Genomic DNA, 16,450 nt, shown 5'->3' with positions numbered 1-16,450 from the left:
CGAGTCGTGGATACTACACAACATTTATAGAACCAGACACGCCGGGTCGTGGATACTACACCACATTTATAGAACCATACTGCATACATGTCGGGTCGTGGATACTACACCACATTCATAGAACCATACAGGTCGGGTCGTGGATACTACACCACATTTATAGAACCAGACACGTCGGGCGGTGGACGCTACACCACATTTATAGAACCAGACACGTCGGGTCGTGGATACTACACAACAATTATAGAACCATGCACGTCGAGTCGTGGATACTACACAACATTTATAAAACCATACATGTCGGGTCGTGGATACTACACAACATTTATAGAACCATACTGCATACACGTCGGGTCGTGGATACTACACCACATTTATAGAACCAGACACGTCGGGTCGTGTATACAACACCACATTCATAGAACCAGACACGCCGGGTCGTGGATACTACACCACATTTATAGAACCAGACACGTCGGGTCGTGGATACAACACCACATTCATAAAACCAGACACGCCGGGTCGTGAATACTACACCACATTTATAGAACCAGACACGCCGGGTCGTGGATACTAGACCACATTTATACTGCATACACGTCAAGTCGTGGACGCTACACCACATTTATAGAACCAGACACGTCGGGCCGTGGACGCTACACCACATTTATGGAACCAGACACGTCGGGTCGTGGATACTACACAACAATTATAGAACCATGCACGTCGAGTCGTGGATACTACACAACATTTATAGAACCATACATGTCGGGTCGTGGATACTACACAACATTTATAGAACCAGACACGTCGGTCCGTGGACGCTACACCACTTTATAGAACCAGACGCATCGGGTCGTGGATACCACACAACATTTATAGAAACAGACACATCGGGTCGTGGATACCACACAACATTTATAGAAACAGACACGTCGGGTCGGGGATACTACACAACATTTCTAGAACAAGACACGCCGGGTCGGGGATACTACACAACATTTGCAGAACCAGACACGTCGTGTCGTGGATACTTCACCACATTTATAGATCCAGACACGCCGGGTCGTGAATACTCCACCACATTTATGGAACCAGACGCGTCGGGTCGTGGATGCTACACCACATTTATGGAACCAGACCCATCGGGTCGTGGATACTTCCCAACATTTATAGAACCCGACACGTCGGGTCGTGGCTACTACACAACATTTACAGAACCCGACACGTCGGGTCGTGGCTACTACACAACATTTCTAGAACCAGACACGCCAGGTCCTGGGCGCTACACCACATACATGTCGGGTCTTGGATACTACACAACAATCATAGAACCATGCACGTCGGGTCGTGGGTACTAAACAACCTTTATAGAACCAGCCACGTCGGGTCGTGGACACTACACAACATTTACAGAACCAGACACGTCGGTCCGTGGACGCTACACCCCATTTATAGAACCAGCCACGTCGGGCCGTGGATACTTCACAACATTTATAGAACCAGCCACTGCGGGTCGTGGATCCTACACAACATTTATAGACCCAGACACGTCGGGCCGTGGATACTTCACAACATTTATATAACCAGACACGTCGGTCCGTGGACGCTACACCCCATTTATAGAACCAGGCCCAGCGGGTCCTGGATACTACACAACATTTGCAGAACCAGACACGTCGCCTCGTACAGACTACATAACATTTATAGAACCATCCATGTCGGGTCGTGGATACTAGACCACATTTATAGAACCCTACATGTCGGGTCGTGGATACTGGGGGACATTTATAAAACCATACATGTCGGGTCGGGGATACTACACAACATGATACTACACAACATTTCTAGAACCAGACACGCCGGGTCGTGGATACTACACAACATTTACAGAACCAGACACGTCGGGTCGTGGATACTATACAACATTTATAGAACCAGACACGTCGGTGCAGTGAGTCTGACGCGTTTGACAGCTTATGAATCCTGGTGAGGTTCAACTCCACGTTCGAAGCCACTCGTATCGGGCCTCTAAACATGGGCTTAAAATGATTATCCATGCATCAGTCAAAATCTTGAACGTTTCTGGTACATGTAACAATAGAAATTATCACTAAGCGACATGAAAACCAACAAGTGCCGCATATATTATTGTTATAATTCATTAGCAAATGCGATATACCACGTCGTTTATACACTGTACCATAATCAATGTATGGATATAACATTCGCATATACTTTTGATAGTAATATAATTACGTAAAATATATTGTTTTATTGATTTTCAGTGGACGTTGAATACATTTGTACGAGTATTGAATTTGTATCGTTGTGTTCCATAAATCATCTTCGCTATAAATACAAAAAGCATTTAGCACGATGACGACTCGTCCCCTTTCAATCGCCCTTACAGCAGTTGTATATGGAAACAAATGAAGTAAAATGCAGCTACAATGATGCTATATACATTATATACATCATTCACCATCCTAACTGTGTGTCAAATTTTCTAAATCAATGAGAATGGTATGTGATATGCGGTTCAGCAGACGATTTACACAGTAATTACAAATTGTGTGCCTTTCAGCCCGCCATTTAGATCTCCTATCTATAATTAGATCCGTCTAGGGTTGGCCTCAGTGACCCCTGTCACGTGTAATACAGATCCGGAGAGCCATGTTTGATTTCACAGTCTACACGGTACTGAACTTGCCCTATTTTATTTGATGTTTTCCACTCAACATGTTTAATACTTCAAGAATCCAGCAATCTAAATTTTGACGAATTAAATGTCTGCCTGATATCGGTTTAAGCCATATAGAAAGCAACTGCCATTTGTTCAGACGTCACTTAGACAATCATATGTCTAATTTATATACTGTCTGTCAGATTTGGACTCTTTTCATCTTTCAAATCAATGGTATGGATCATGGTAAGGGAAACTACATGCACATTCCCAACAGACGTCTATGGAATCCGCTCGTACTTTTTACGTCACTGACCGATTAGTTGGAGCGCGACGGAATGACCCGAATGGATTTTGGAATTCCTTGGAGACACTTCTAAACTACACACCTTATTAGCACCAACTGTTGTGTCAGGAGCGGGACTGTAAGAAAGCACGTGTGTCGTTGACAAATTGATTCAAGTCTAGTCTTATTAGCTCACCTGGTCCAAAGGACCATGGCAAGCTTATGCCATACCGCAGCGTCCGTCCGTCCTCCGTCCGTCGTCCGTCCGTCCGTCAACTTATCCTTTAAAACGCTACTAGTCCTGAACGGCCAATTAGATTTTGACTACATTTGGTCTGGAGCATCCTGAGGCCAAGGTGTGGCCCCCCTGGGGGCAGAGAGGCGGGGCACAATAGGGGAAATAGAGGGAAAACCTTTAAAATCCTTCATCTACCGTAGGAATGATAGGATTTGTTTCATATTTTGTCTGGAGCATCCTTGGGGGAAGGGGAACAAATTTTGTATAAATGATGGGTCTGGCCCCCCTGGGGGCTGAGGGGTGGGCCCGATAGGGGAAATATAGCATATTATATAAAATCCTTCTTATTGTGTAGGAATGAAAGGATTTTTTCCATATTTGATCTGAAGCATCCTTGGGTGAAGGGGCAACAATTTTGAATGAACCGTGGGTCTGGCCCCCCAGGGGCCTGAGGGGCGGGGCCCAATAGGGGAAACGTAGCAAATTATTCTTTAAAATCCTTCTTCTTCTGTAGGAATGATAGGATTTGTTCCATATTTGGTGTGGGGCATCCTTGGGCCAAGGGGACTCAATTTTGTATGAACCGTGGGTCTGGCCAGCCAGGGGCCTGAGGGGCGGGGCCCGATAGGGGAAACATAGCAAATTATTCTTTAAAATCCTTCATCTTTTTTAAGAATGAAAGGATTTGTTCCATATTTGGTCTGAGGCATCCTTGGGTGAAGGGGAGCCAGCTTTGTATAAACCGTGGGTCTGGCCCCCAGGGGCCTGAGGAGCGGGGCCCAATAGCGGAAACAAAACAAACTATTTTTTTAAATCCTTCTTTTTCTGTAGGAATGAAAGGATTTTATCCCTATTTGGTCTGGCCCCCCTGGGGGCTGAGCGGTGGGGCTCAATAGGGGAAATATAGCATATTATATAAAATCATTCTTCTTCTGTAGGAATGAAAGGATTTGTTCCATATTTGGTCTTAAGCATCCTTGCTTGAAGGGGACTCAATTTTGTATAAACGGTAGGTCTGGCCAGCCAGTGGCCTGAGGGGCGGGACCCAATAGGGGAAACATAGCAAATTATTCTTTAAAATCCTTCTTCTTCTGTAGGAATGAAAGGATTTGGTCCATATTTGTTGTGGAGCACCTTTGGGAAAGGGGAACCAATTTTGTATAAACAGAAGGTGTGGCGCCCCTGGGACCTGAGGGGGGGGGGGNGCGATAGGGGAAATATAGCATATTATATAAAATCCTTCTAATTCTGTAAGAATCAAAGGATTTGGTCCATATGGGGTCGAGAGCATTCTTGGGTGAGGGGGAACCAATTTTGTATAAACGGTGGGTCTGGCCCCCTGGGGTCTGAGGGGCGTGGCCCAATAGGGGAAATATCGCAAATTCTTTAAAATATTTCTTCTTCTGTAGGAATGAAGGGAGTTGTTCCATATTTGGTCTGGAGCATCCTTGGTCGAGGGGGAACCAATTTTGTATAAACAGTGGGTCTGGCCAGCCAGGGGCCTGAGGGGCGGGACCCAATAGGGGAAACGTAGCAAATTATTCTTTAAAATCCTTCTTCTTCTGTAGGAATGAAAGGATTTGATCCATATTTGGTGTGGAACATATTTTGGTAAAGGGAAACCAATTTTGCATAAACAGTGGGTGTGGCCCCCCTGGGACCTGAGGGTCGGGGCCCAATAGTGGAAATAGAGGTTAAACCTTTAAAATCCTTCTTCTACCATAGGGATTAAGGGATTTTATCCTAGTTTAATCTGGAGCATCCCTGGGCTAAGGAACTCAATTTTGTATAAGCAGTGGTTGTGGTCTCCCAGGGGGCAGAAGGACAGGGCCCAATAGGAGAAATAGAGGTAAAAATCTTTAAAATCCTTCTTCGACCATCGGGATTAAGGGATTGTAACCTATTTTGTCTGGAACATCCTTGGGCCAAGGCGTCTCAATTTTATATAATTGGTGGGTATGACCCGAGTTTGTTCTCGCTATATCTCAAGTACTGGATGGATCTTTCTGAAATTTCATATATAGCAGCACCTACTATGGAGTGCTGTATATTAACTTCATACCAATTATTTTAAACATATTCAGGTGAGCGATACAGGCCCTCTGGGCCTCTTGTTTTTACACAAAACAAACACTGTAGATATTAATTGCACGTTAACCCTATACCTGCAAGTGTATAGGGAGTGGTTAGTGCTACCGAGTACCACTGCTTCATTGTAAAGATCGGATACCTACAGTATCAAGTATCTATGTTCATGAAAGGGCAAGGTTCCTGTGTGGATTGTAGATTTAAGTAACAGGACGAATTACCCAGTGTGAGGACAATAGAGAGGAATAGCAGTTCTCTTAGCCCTATTAACTGATGGAAACAGACAGTGAAGTAGGTGTTTATAACCGTATGTAACCCTGGCTGGTGGTATACTGTAACACAACACAACTACATGGTACACTACCACGAAACACCAAAGTACTGGGTGTTAATGGATCCTCCTGATGAACTAGCACAGACAACAGATGTTTCCCATTGGAAACTAAAGCAAACATCCATGGCCAGTTCTCTCGATATTGAGAACAGCTGTTTCTGTCACTTACAAACCTGGGATATGGATACTTTCTTTTTCTGTGATAATTATTACTGCTTTTTATTAGGCTAAACGTAACGCAGTTACGTTGCAGCCTATTGTCAACGCCTCTGAAGCCTGTGTACAACTACAATCCTAGCGTTCTGATTGGTCTAAACCTAGTGTTGAAATTTGTAAACCGTCTGTCATAAAGGTAGTGCCGCCATTACTCAAAATGGTTTTCTGCATACATACAATTGCTGCGAGACAAACAATAGATACACAAGAAGCTTACCCTATCAAAAAAGTCACGCATTTCTGACACTTTTCAGATTGACACACACGTCAAACATGAACTGACATTGCTCTAGTTTACATTAATTCTCCGATACGTGACGATATGGCGGGCGACTGGATTATGGGATGACTGACTTCGAAGTCCATAGTGCAGATTTACCGGGGGTTCAAACTGTTGATTTTTGTTTAAAAAAATGAAGATGGTACATGTATATAAATCATCAAAAAAGTCATCTCAATATAATTTTATATTCCGCATCACATAATCCTCCACACTTTGAATCACTTGTGATACATATTTATTACAATTTTGACAGTGAAATATCGGATTCTATCAACTTGATAAAACTGTTATTTTCACACTATTGTGTTCAAAACACTATTTGAGGGCAGCTCATATTCTATAAAAACGAATCAAGTCGTTCCGGCATCTCCCGGTCCAACATCCTACTTGTTCACCCCGGCCCCTAAAAAATGTGATGGCTGATTTCTTCAATGTCATACATAGAACTACTGGAACATTACGTTTGAATATATTTCTGATGTAATACAAATGAACTACGCCTTTCATTTTACCAAGGACCTTTATGTAATATTAGCTGAGAGCCATGGAATACCACGGACTTGTATATATATAATATATAGTACGTGGAAGTACGAAAAGTATACTTTTTTCAGCAAACGCCTTTGAAATCTCGTACTCGGGGAAGGGGGATGCTCATACTTGTCAGCGGAAACATTTACAAAGGGTAATTGATTCATATCTATACATGTACACGTGTGTATGTGTTATTCAGTGTATTGACTTCGTTTTTTTTTAAATCGTATACGAGACAGCTAAATATTTAACACTAATTAACAGATTAATCATGGCTGACGTGCAACTAACAGTGATAAATAACGGCACTCAAAACCATTTTAAAACTTACAGTAGATGGATAATTGATTATCAGTAACACTATGGTTTTTTTTTATGAATACGATTAATTTAACAGATAAACCCAAACCCGTAGAAGGCGAACCGTGACTGACACGCGTATTGAAAACGCTTATCTGGTGTAAATCTAATGTAAAGTATACATGGCATTCTATATAAATTTAAGCTACAATTGTAAAACTTTTTATTACTTTCATTTTGATCATCTTCACCATAATCCAATTCCTCAAAATCCTAATTGAAAACGGATTTTGAGTTTTGGCATGCTATTCAGTGACCAAAAGCTACATTCACAGTACCAAGTGATATTGGAAGAAAAATTCATAGACAGAGGCAGCACATTTGATGTTTTTAATAAAATCATAAATGTAAAAATGAAATATCTGAATCACCTATATTGCTTGTCGCACTTTCTTTTGTTAACTTGTTCTTTATATTTATATTAGAAGTCTTAACCGAGCTAAGATTAACTAAGGGTGCCATCAAGTTTGTAAAATATTGTTCTATTGTTTGTAAATTTCATTTGAAATCCCCCACTTCAATATTTTATAATAATGACTTGTATGATCAGACATAGCTTGATGGTGACCTTAAAGCTTAAATATGATGTAAATTGACAACGTAATATGTTTAGCCTTTCAGGACTTTCAGTACTTTGATTAATATATGTGATTATCTCCCTTTACTTGTAATATAATATGTTATTGTTATTTGACCCACTGTATGTTTGTAGCAATAATAGCTCTTAGGAGCTAATGTTCCTTGTTTACCTGTATGCGACGTTAGATAAAGTTTCCTGTATCTTGTATCTGTCGGACCAATGGTTACACCATCTTTAATCCATACGGGTTATACATGTCTATTACAACCCAGCATCGATATGTTCGGGCTATATGCATCTATATTACGGCCAAGCGTCAATACGGGTCATAACTATATATATATATATATACGGGTGACACACATCTACAATACGACCAAGCACTATAGCTTAACATAGACTTCTACGAATACAACATGTTCACGCCGAGGACATCACCATAACAAATTTGTAAGACAGTTTTATTTATTACAAAATGAAATAAATATCCGACAAATCTACAGGACCCATTCTTTATATATATATATATATAATCTCACTACAGAGGTCATTGTTTATATGTATATATATATATAATCTCACTACAGAGGTCATTGTTTAGAAGGGCCAACACTGCATTTGTTTATAGTGTCCCATCCCGTTCACTCCATACATGTATATGAATGATCTTAAACGAGTTTCCATTTCAATTGAGATCTATGTACGAGTCTAAGACATTTTCAATTTAGCGAGCCTCTGGCGAGCTAAATTGAAAAATTCGTGACGAGTTTCATGAATTTATATGAAACGGAAACGAGTGTAAGATCGTTTTTTATCACATAAATAAACAAGATTTGTTGCATTTATTTGTGTAAAACGACAATTTTCATGCAACCTTGAATTGTAAAAAGCCGCTATTTTGACTCCAGTGCGTAAGTCTATGACGTCATGTTCTTGTCCTAGGCGTGCCATCAAAATCGAAACAATTGAAAATTACAACCAATCACATGTCTGATAGGTCATATTATATTCACTGGATAACACAGTACAGCACGTGATAAATCTGAATATTCAACGTGAGAATGTAAAATACGTCATTACACAATCGGTGTCAACCATTACACTGTTTAGTCGTAGCGATTGCACAAACAAACTACCCAAATGATCTACATTTTCAGAGAGAAAACAATAATGTATATCTAAAACTATAACAATAACAATTTGCTATGTGACATCGCTACAATTTGCCTGGATGGAGTAAGTTTCCCCAAACATGGAGCTGTTCGTTTCCTGTAGTATAAATATCATCAATACATAACATGTGTCTAGGTTCTAAACAATTGAATAATGTACAACACGAGAAGAAACAATGTTGTTGTCGACTTTGATAATAACAGCATTTGACACGAAACAGCAAGTCTGCTAAACACATCAATCTTCCTAGTCTTTGTCTTAGAAACAATCAATATATTTTGCTAGAGTTACTCAAGGAAAACTCAAGGAAAACTAACGTCGGGCACTAGAGTACTAAGTAAGGGCCATGAAGTAATTAAAATATTGCCCTAGAGAACAAGGTTAGGTCCCTTATACAACTGTTTTAAGGGCCCAGGTTAACTAACTTCCGCTATTCGGAGGACCCTAAGATAAGTAATTTACAGCCGTATTATAATGTTAGTTGTACCCTAGATAACTTAGTTAGGACTCTAGGATACTTTTTAAGGGCTATATATACCTCTTTTGTGGTCCAATGATACTAAGAAGGGTCTTTAGATAACTCATATATAGGACCCTATGATATTTAATGTAGGGCCAATACATGGGAATCTGAACAAGGACCGTAGGAAAACTGAACAAGGACCGTAGGAAAACTGAACAAGGATCCTAGGAAAACTGAACAAGGGCCGTAGGAAAACTGAACAAGGACCGTAGGAAAACTGAACAAGGACCCTAGGAAAACTGAACAAGGGCCGTCGGTGGTAGTAGTAATGGTTCTAAAGTAGTTGCTGTTACACGTGTTCCTTCGTCCGGGTCCTAGTTATGGTTAATGGGTTAACTATAATATAACTTAGAACCCCAAGGCAGAAAAAACATATATCCGTGCTTCTTTTTTATCATTAGTTTATTGCTCTTTTGAGTAATTGCAGGGATTAAAATTTGCACACTTTAATCACTATTTATGTAAAATTAATCCTCTTCGTTTTAACATTCATATAATAAAGGGTTTCAACAGTGGTTTAGACTAAATCAGGATTTCCACCATTTTGACCCTTAATTAGTATCACCGACAAGTCCGAGAAGGCATGAAGCACGAAACAGATGTTTGGTGAAGTGTTATTCAGTTTACCAAATATTCGTGTTTGATAAAAATGTATTTGTATGACTTTGATTAATCCCCGTTCTTACCCCTTATTTGACAATGTTTTCTAAGCAATACGTGATGGGGTTAGACAAAAATCACTATACACTAATAAAACAACGCTCTTGAATCAGATTAGGAAATAAGTATATTTTAACTTTTGAGGAAGGCGAGGGGTCAACTAAATCTACTTCGACATCAGAACACAATGCGTGACTGTGATTCATCAGGCGGAGAGTTGATTGTGTTTTATGTATGATATACTTATTACAGAATTAAAAACCCCAGAGATACACTACGTTTTTGAAGGATCGAGTTTTACTGATGTAATTTGAGAAATGTTTCATCCCCTGGGTTCCCATTACGGTCTCTCTTCCAAAAACAGCGGCGATTTATTATATTTCTTGTCAGACATATTTTAATACCAGCATCAAAAACCGGATTATTTTGTCGAGTTGCCCAGAACAATTTCTTATTACGCGACGTAAAGTTGCATTATGACTTTTGTCACATTCTAAGTACATGTTTTAGCATGATCACTCGTCTAATAACCACGTGTATAATATAATCCATCTTTCTGAGCGTAGACTAGGGGTTTCAAAAACAGATTTGTCAAAGTAACAGTCAAGTAAAAAAGAAATAAATAAACATCAACGTCAATAACGAAATATTCCACCGCGTCAACGCATCGGCACAAAATCTACTACAGCCTCATCACATAGGGGCGGGACAAAATCTACCGACGCGTCAATACAACGGCACAAAATATACTACGGCCTCATCACATAGGGGCGGGACAAAATCTCCCGACGCGTCAACACAACGGCACAAAATATACAGCCTCATCACATAGGGGCAGGACAAAATCTACTGCCGCGTCAACGCAACGGCACAAAATATACTACAGCCTCATCACATAAGGGCAGGACAAATCTACCGACGCGTCAACGCAACGGAACAAAATATACTACAGCCTCATCACATAGGGGCAGGACAAAATCTACCAACGCGTCAACACAACGGCACAAAATATACTACAGCCTTATCAAATAGGGACAGGACAATATCTACAGCCGCGTCAACACAACGGAACAAAATATACTACAGCCTCATCACATAGGGACAGGACAAAATCTACCGACGCGTCAACACAACCGCACAAAATATACTACAGCGTCATCACATAGGGACAGGACACAATCTACAGCCGCGACAATACAACGGCACAAAATATACTACAGCCTCATCACATAAGGACAGGACAACATCTACAGCCGCGTCAACACAACGGCACAAAATATACTACAGCCTCATCACATAGGGGCAGGACAAAATCTCCCGACGCGTCAACGCAACGGCACAAAATATACTACAGCCTCATCACATAAGGACAGGACAACATCTACAGCCGCGTCAACACAACGGCACAAAATATATTACAGCCTCAACACATAAGGACAGGACAATATCTACAGGACACAATCTACAGCCGCGACAATACAACGGCACAAAATATACTACAGCCTCATCACATAGGGGCAGGACAAAATCTACCGACGCGTTAACACAACGGCACAAAATATACTACAGCTTCATCACATAGGGGCAGGGTAAAATCTACCACGCGTCAACACACCGGCACAAAATATACTGCACCCTCATCACATAGGTGTAGGACAAAATCTACCGACGCGTCAACACAACGGCACAAAATATATTACAGCCTCAACACATAAGGACAGGACAATATCTACAGCCTCGTCAACCCACCGGCACAAAATATACTACAGCTTCATCACATAGGGGCAGGACAAAATCTACAGCCGCGACAACACAACGACACAAAATATACTACAGCCTCATCACATAGGGGCAAGACAAAATCTACAGCCGCGCCAACACAACGGCACAAAATATACTACAGCCTCATCACATAGGGGCGGGACAAAATCTACCGACGCGTCAACACAACGGCACAAAATATACTACAGCTTCATCACATAGGGGCAGGATAAAATCTACCGACGCGTCAACACACCGGCACAAAATATACTACAGCCTCATCACATAGGGACAGGACAAAATCTACCGACGCGTCAACACACCGGCACAAAATACACTACACCCTCAACACAAAGGGGTAGGACAAAATCTACCGACGCGTCAACACAACAGCACAAAATATACTACAGCCTCATCACATAGGGGCAGGAAAAAATCTACAGCCGCGACAACACAACGGCACAAAATATCCTACAGCCTCATCACATAGGGGCAGGACAAAATCTACCAACGCGTCAACACAACGGCACAAAATATACTACAGCCTCATTACATAGGGGCAGGCCAAAATCTACAGCCGCGTCAACGCAACGGCACAAAATATACTACAGCCTCATCACATAGGGACAGGACAAAATCTACCGACGCGTCAGCACAACGGCACAAAATATACTACAGCCTCATTACATAGGGGCAGGCCAAAATCTACAGCCGCGTCAACGCAACGGCACAAAATATACTACAGCCTCATCACATAGGGGCAAGACAAAATCTACAGCCGCGCCAACACAACGGCACGGCATATACTACAGCCTCATGACATAGGGGCAGGACAAAATCTACCGACGCGCCAACACACCGGCACAAAATATACTACAACCTCATCACATAGGGGCAGGACAAAATCTACCGACGCGTAAACACAACGGCACAAAATATACTACAGCTTCATCACATAGGGGCAGGATAAAATCTACCGACGCGTCAACACACCGGCACAAAATACACTACACCCTCAACACAAAGGGGTAGGACAAAATCTACCGACGCGTCAACACAATGGCACAAAATATATTACAGCCTCAACACATAAGGACTATCAAATAGGGACAGGACAATATCTACAGCCGCGTCAACACAACGGAACAAAATATACTACAGCCTCATCACATAGGGACAGGACAAAATCTACCGACGCGTCAACACAACGGCACAAAATATACTACAGCCTCATTACATAGGGGCAGGACAAAATCTACCGACGGGCAACACAACGGCACAAAATATACTACAGCGTCATCACATATAGGGACAGGATACAATATCCCGTCACGTCTACACACTGGCACAAAATATACCACAGCGTCACCACACTGGTACAAACTTTTCTGCGGTATCGACACACACAGCACAAATTATACCACCGAGTCAATACATAGAGGTCAAATAGACCACGGTGTGAACACAGAAGTACCAAATATACCACAGTGTCGTCACAAAGGGACAAAATCCACCACACTGTCAACTCAACGAATCAAAATCCACCACACTGTCGACACAAAGGATCAAAATCCACCACAGTCTCAACACAAATAATCAAAATTTACCAAAGTGTGAACACAAAGGAAAAAATATACCAAAGTTTCAACACAAAAGGACAAAATACACCACAGTCTCAACACAAAGACACAAAATATACCATAGCGTCAACACACAGGATTGTAAAGTTGTAACGTTATGAAGGTATCGTGCCCTTTATCTGTATTTTACTTACATGTATAACCCGAAACATGTTTGACATGGATTACTGTTCATATTTTTCAGTCTTTAGTACCATTGCTAGGCCCTTAATGGACGAAATAGGCATACGATGTTGTAAAAGGTCAACTTTTTTTCTTTTTTTTTTTGCATCTACAATTAATATTGTCGAACAGGTTTTTACTTTTCTTCGGTTTGTTTAATTATTACTAACGGATAAAAGGGGTAATATCATAAACACCGATCATCACAGATAACCACTCTCTCCGTTCTCAACCTCTTAATCTAATACTGAAAAGTGGAAAATTTTCTCGTAAGGAAATATTCGCGTTTTCACCCTGTCAAATACATGTACTAGTAATCGCAGTGTGGTAATTTTAGCGAGTACTTTTAAAAATGATATGTTCTAATTATATATTATCTATAAATAAACATTCGCATGTCGATATTTTGGTGTTATCTACTTAACGCGAAAAACGTATCATCAGCGTATGATAACAGCCTCTCTTGTCCCAAACAACTTTCTATAAGCAAGTATCAGATAAAAACAGGACGTGGTGTGTCCAGTGGTTACGATAAGCCATTTCGAAAATTCATGAAATCAGAACGACGGGATGGCAACGGAACACCTCCTTTGATAATTAAAAGCATATCGCATTAGTGGAAGTAAATGGAAGGCAGACACCGTGTTTAAACAGTGTTGACCAAGTCTATTCCCCTAGGAGCTCTTCACTTAGATCAAGGCATCCTTATTCTTGAACGGCTCTCGCAATGGAAAGTGTCATCAAACTATTCAATACATTCGTTAAGAACCCTGGAGTGGGTAAAAACAACAATACATGATATTAAACTCCTACATTAGTCATATAAAACTTGAGTTTAATAAATGATTTACAGGAATATTTCGATTTGTTGATTCGAGAGATTAAAATGTTGACTAAACTCAAAAACGGAAGACGTTTGCAATGCGGAAAAATCACCGCCAGGTTACTTTTTCATCAGTGACATAGAAACATGGAATGTTATATAGCATTCATGCCGGTATTTTTCTACAAATGTTTTGGAACACTTTAAATATCCTCGGCATGGTATAATAGTTGAGTCTTAAATTGCCTAACATGCACTTAATATTTACTTTTATTTTAAATAACTCTGTAATTCTTGTGATACTTGTACATAAATGTACTAACAAAATTGGTCTACGGTCGAATTCTCGAAAACTCTAAAAACTGATAGCGTAAGATCATTTCATCCAACAAGGAGACTTTTTTTACACTCCTCGTCATCTAACGAATCATACGTCGGCAGTATGTTTCGTTATTTTCAAACCTCGCATGCGTTTGATAAGGTTTCCTGTGACAAATCTATACTGAAACTTGAAAATATGGCATATCATAATGAAGATCTTTAAAAATTATGTCGTATTACTCAGAAGGACGAGGAGAGATGCTGAATATGTAGAAGCGACATGGGACTCATTTCTAGGGAAATTACCCTTCATTTGTCGTAATGACAATTACCCGGGTGGAATATAAATTGGTCTGGGGTAGATGTTGAGATAACTGTGCTGTAACATTCAAGTGAAGTGGCACTATAAATAATGCCGTTGGAAGCACGGTCCCACTACAAAAAGAACACGTTACATTTCCAGCACATACGCAGGCATACACACAAAGGGATTGACGAGTAATTAGGGCCTCATAAGGCAGCTCCTGCGAATTCTTCGAAGTGTATTGGTTAATGTATATGCTAATTGTATTAATCTATGTACTGTAAAGCGTTTTAGACTGACCGTTTCGATTCTTGTACCGTAAGGTTACTTATCACGTAGATAACGTAAACTACCAAGATTGTCGTACGGTTGTAACTCGAGGAATCGGCAAATACATTTACAATTAACTTAAAAAGGTCTTGATTGAGGGGATAGTACGTTGTTTTAATGGCTATACTGGCGATTAGAACATGGAATTTGGGTTTGAACTCGAGACCGATAGGTTCTAATCGCCAGTATAGACACGAAAAACACCGTACTATCCCCATTCTAACACATACTTCGCTAATATGTTTAGAAACATTGTATTTCCTTGTACAAAAGTACGTAGTAAAATACTTTGTGACCTGAACTGTCGTCGTGTCATTTTGCAGTGGACTGACCAATTGGAAAGAAGCTTTCATAAGTCGGTCATTTGGCCCCGCCCATACTGGCGAGCGCTCGATCTGTATGTTGACGAGGCGGAATATTTGAATTGTTCGTGAACGTCCTGTTACCAAAGTTTATACGACACATGCGGATTAATATTGAACAAATTCTTATATTTCCATGTCAGTATGCATACCAATCTGTGCTTATTGAAATAATCGGTGATTATTTGTATAGATTTGTGAAGAGTTTTGTGCAAATGCATACGACACATGTGAAATGTTTCATTTGATTTCGGATCTAAATAAATGCCTTCACACGGATGGAACGAACGTTTCAGTAATAAATGGAGGTAAGTACAAGGAATGTGTACTTTTTACTTTTTAATTCATTCAACAAAAGGCGAGCTTGACGCCATATTGTTTTGGTTAGAAACGAGGCGTGGATTAAGTGCGATGGGAGGAGCTTAACACGATTGATCATGATTCTATCGCAGATTAGAACATGGTCCGTATCCAATCAAAACACGCGTTGCAAACGAAGCGTGTTTGAATGTGAGATATATATCGAAAATTGTCTTATTATTGTGTGGTCAAATCGTGAATGGCGTTTCGTAGTATATCACACGACACTAAGAGGAGCTGCAACATCAATCAGATGGCAAAGTAAGCAAGTTCGAAACATGCCATTCCTATAAGCATCTAACACTATGTTATACGGAATACTTAGTAATCGGTGATGTTAAGTGATAGTGAGATTCGTGCCACGTAAGTATGGCTAAAGACAGTATGGAGCCAACTGCCTTCTGCGTATTGGCATGCGTGGTAAAT

This window comes from Mizuhopecten yessoensis, unplaced genomic scaffold (assembly GCF_002113885.1).
Source record: "Mizuhopecten yessoensis strain PY_sf001 unplaced genomic scaffold, ASM211388v2 scaffold10919, whole genome shotgun sequence".
Lineage (NCBI taxonomy): Eukaryota > Metazoa > Mollusca > Bivalvia > Pectinida > Pectinidae > Mizuhopecten > Mizuhopecten yessoensis.
This window is presented reverse-complemented; position numbering follows the sequence as displayed.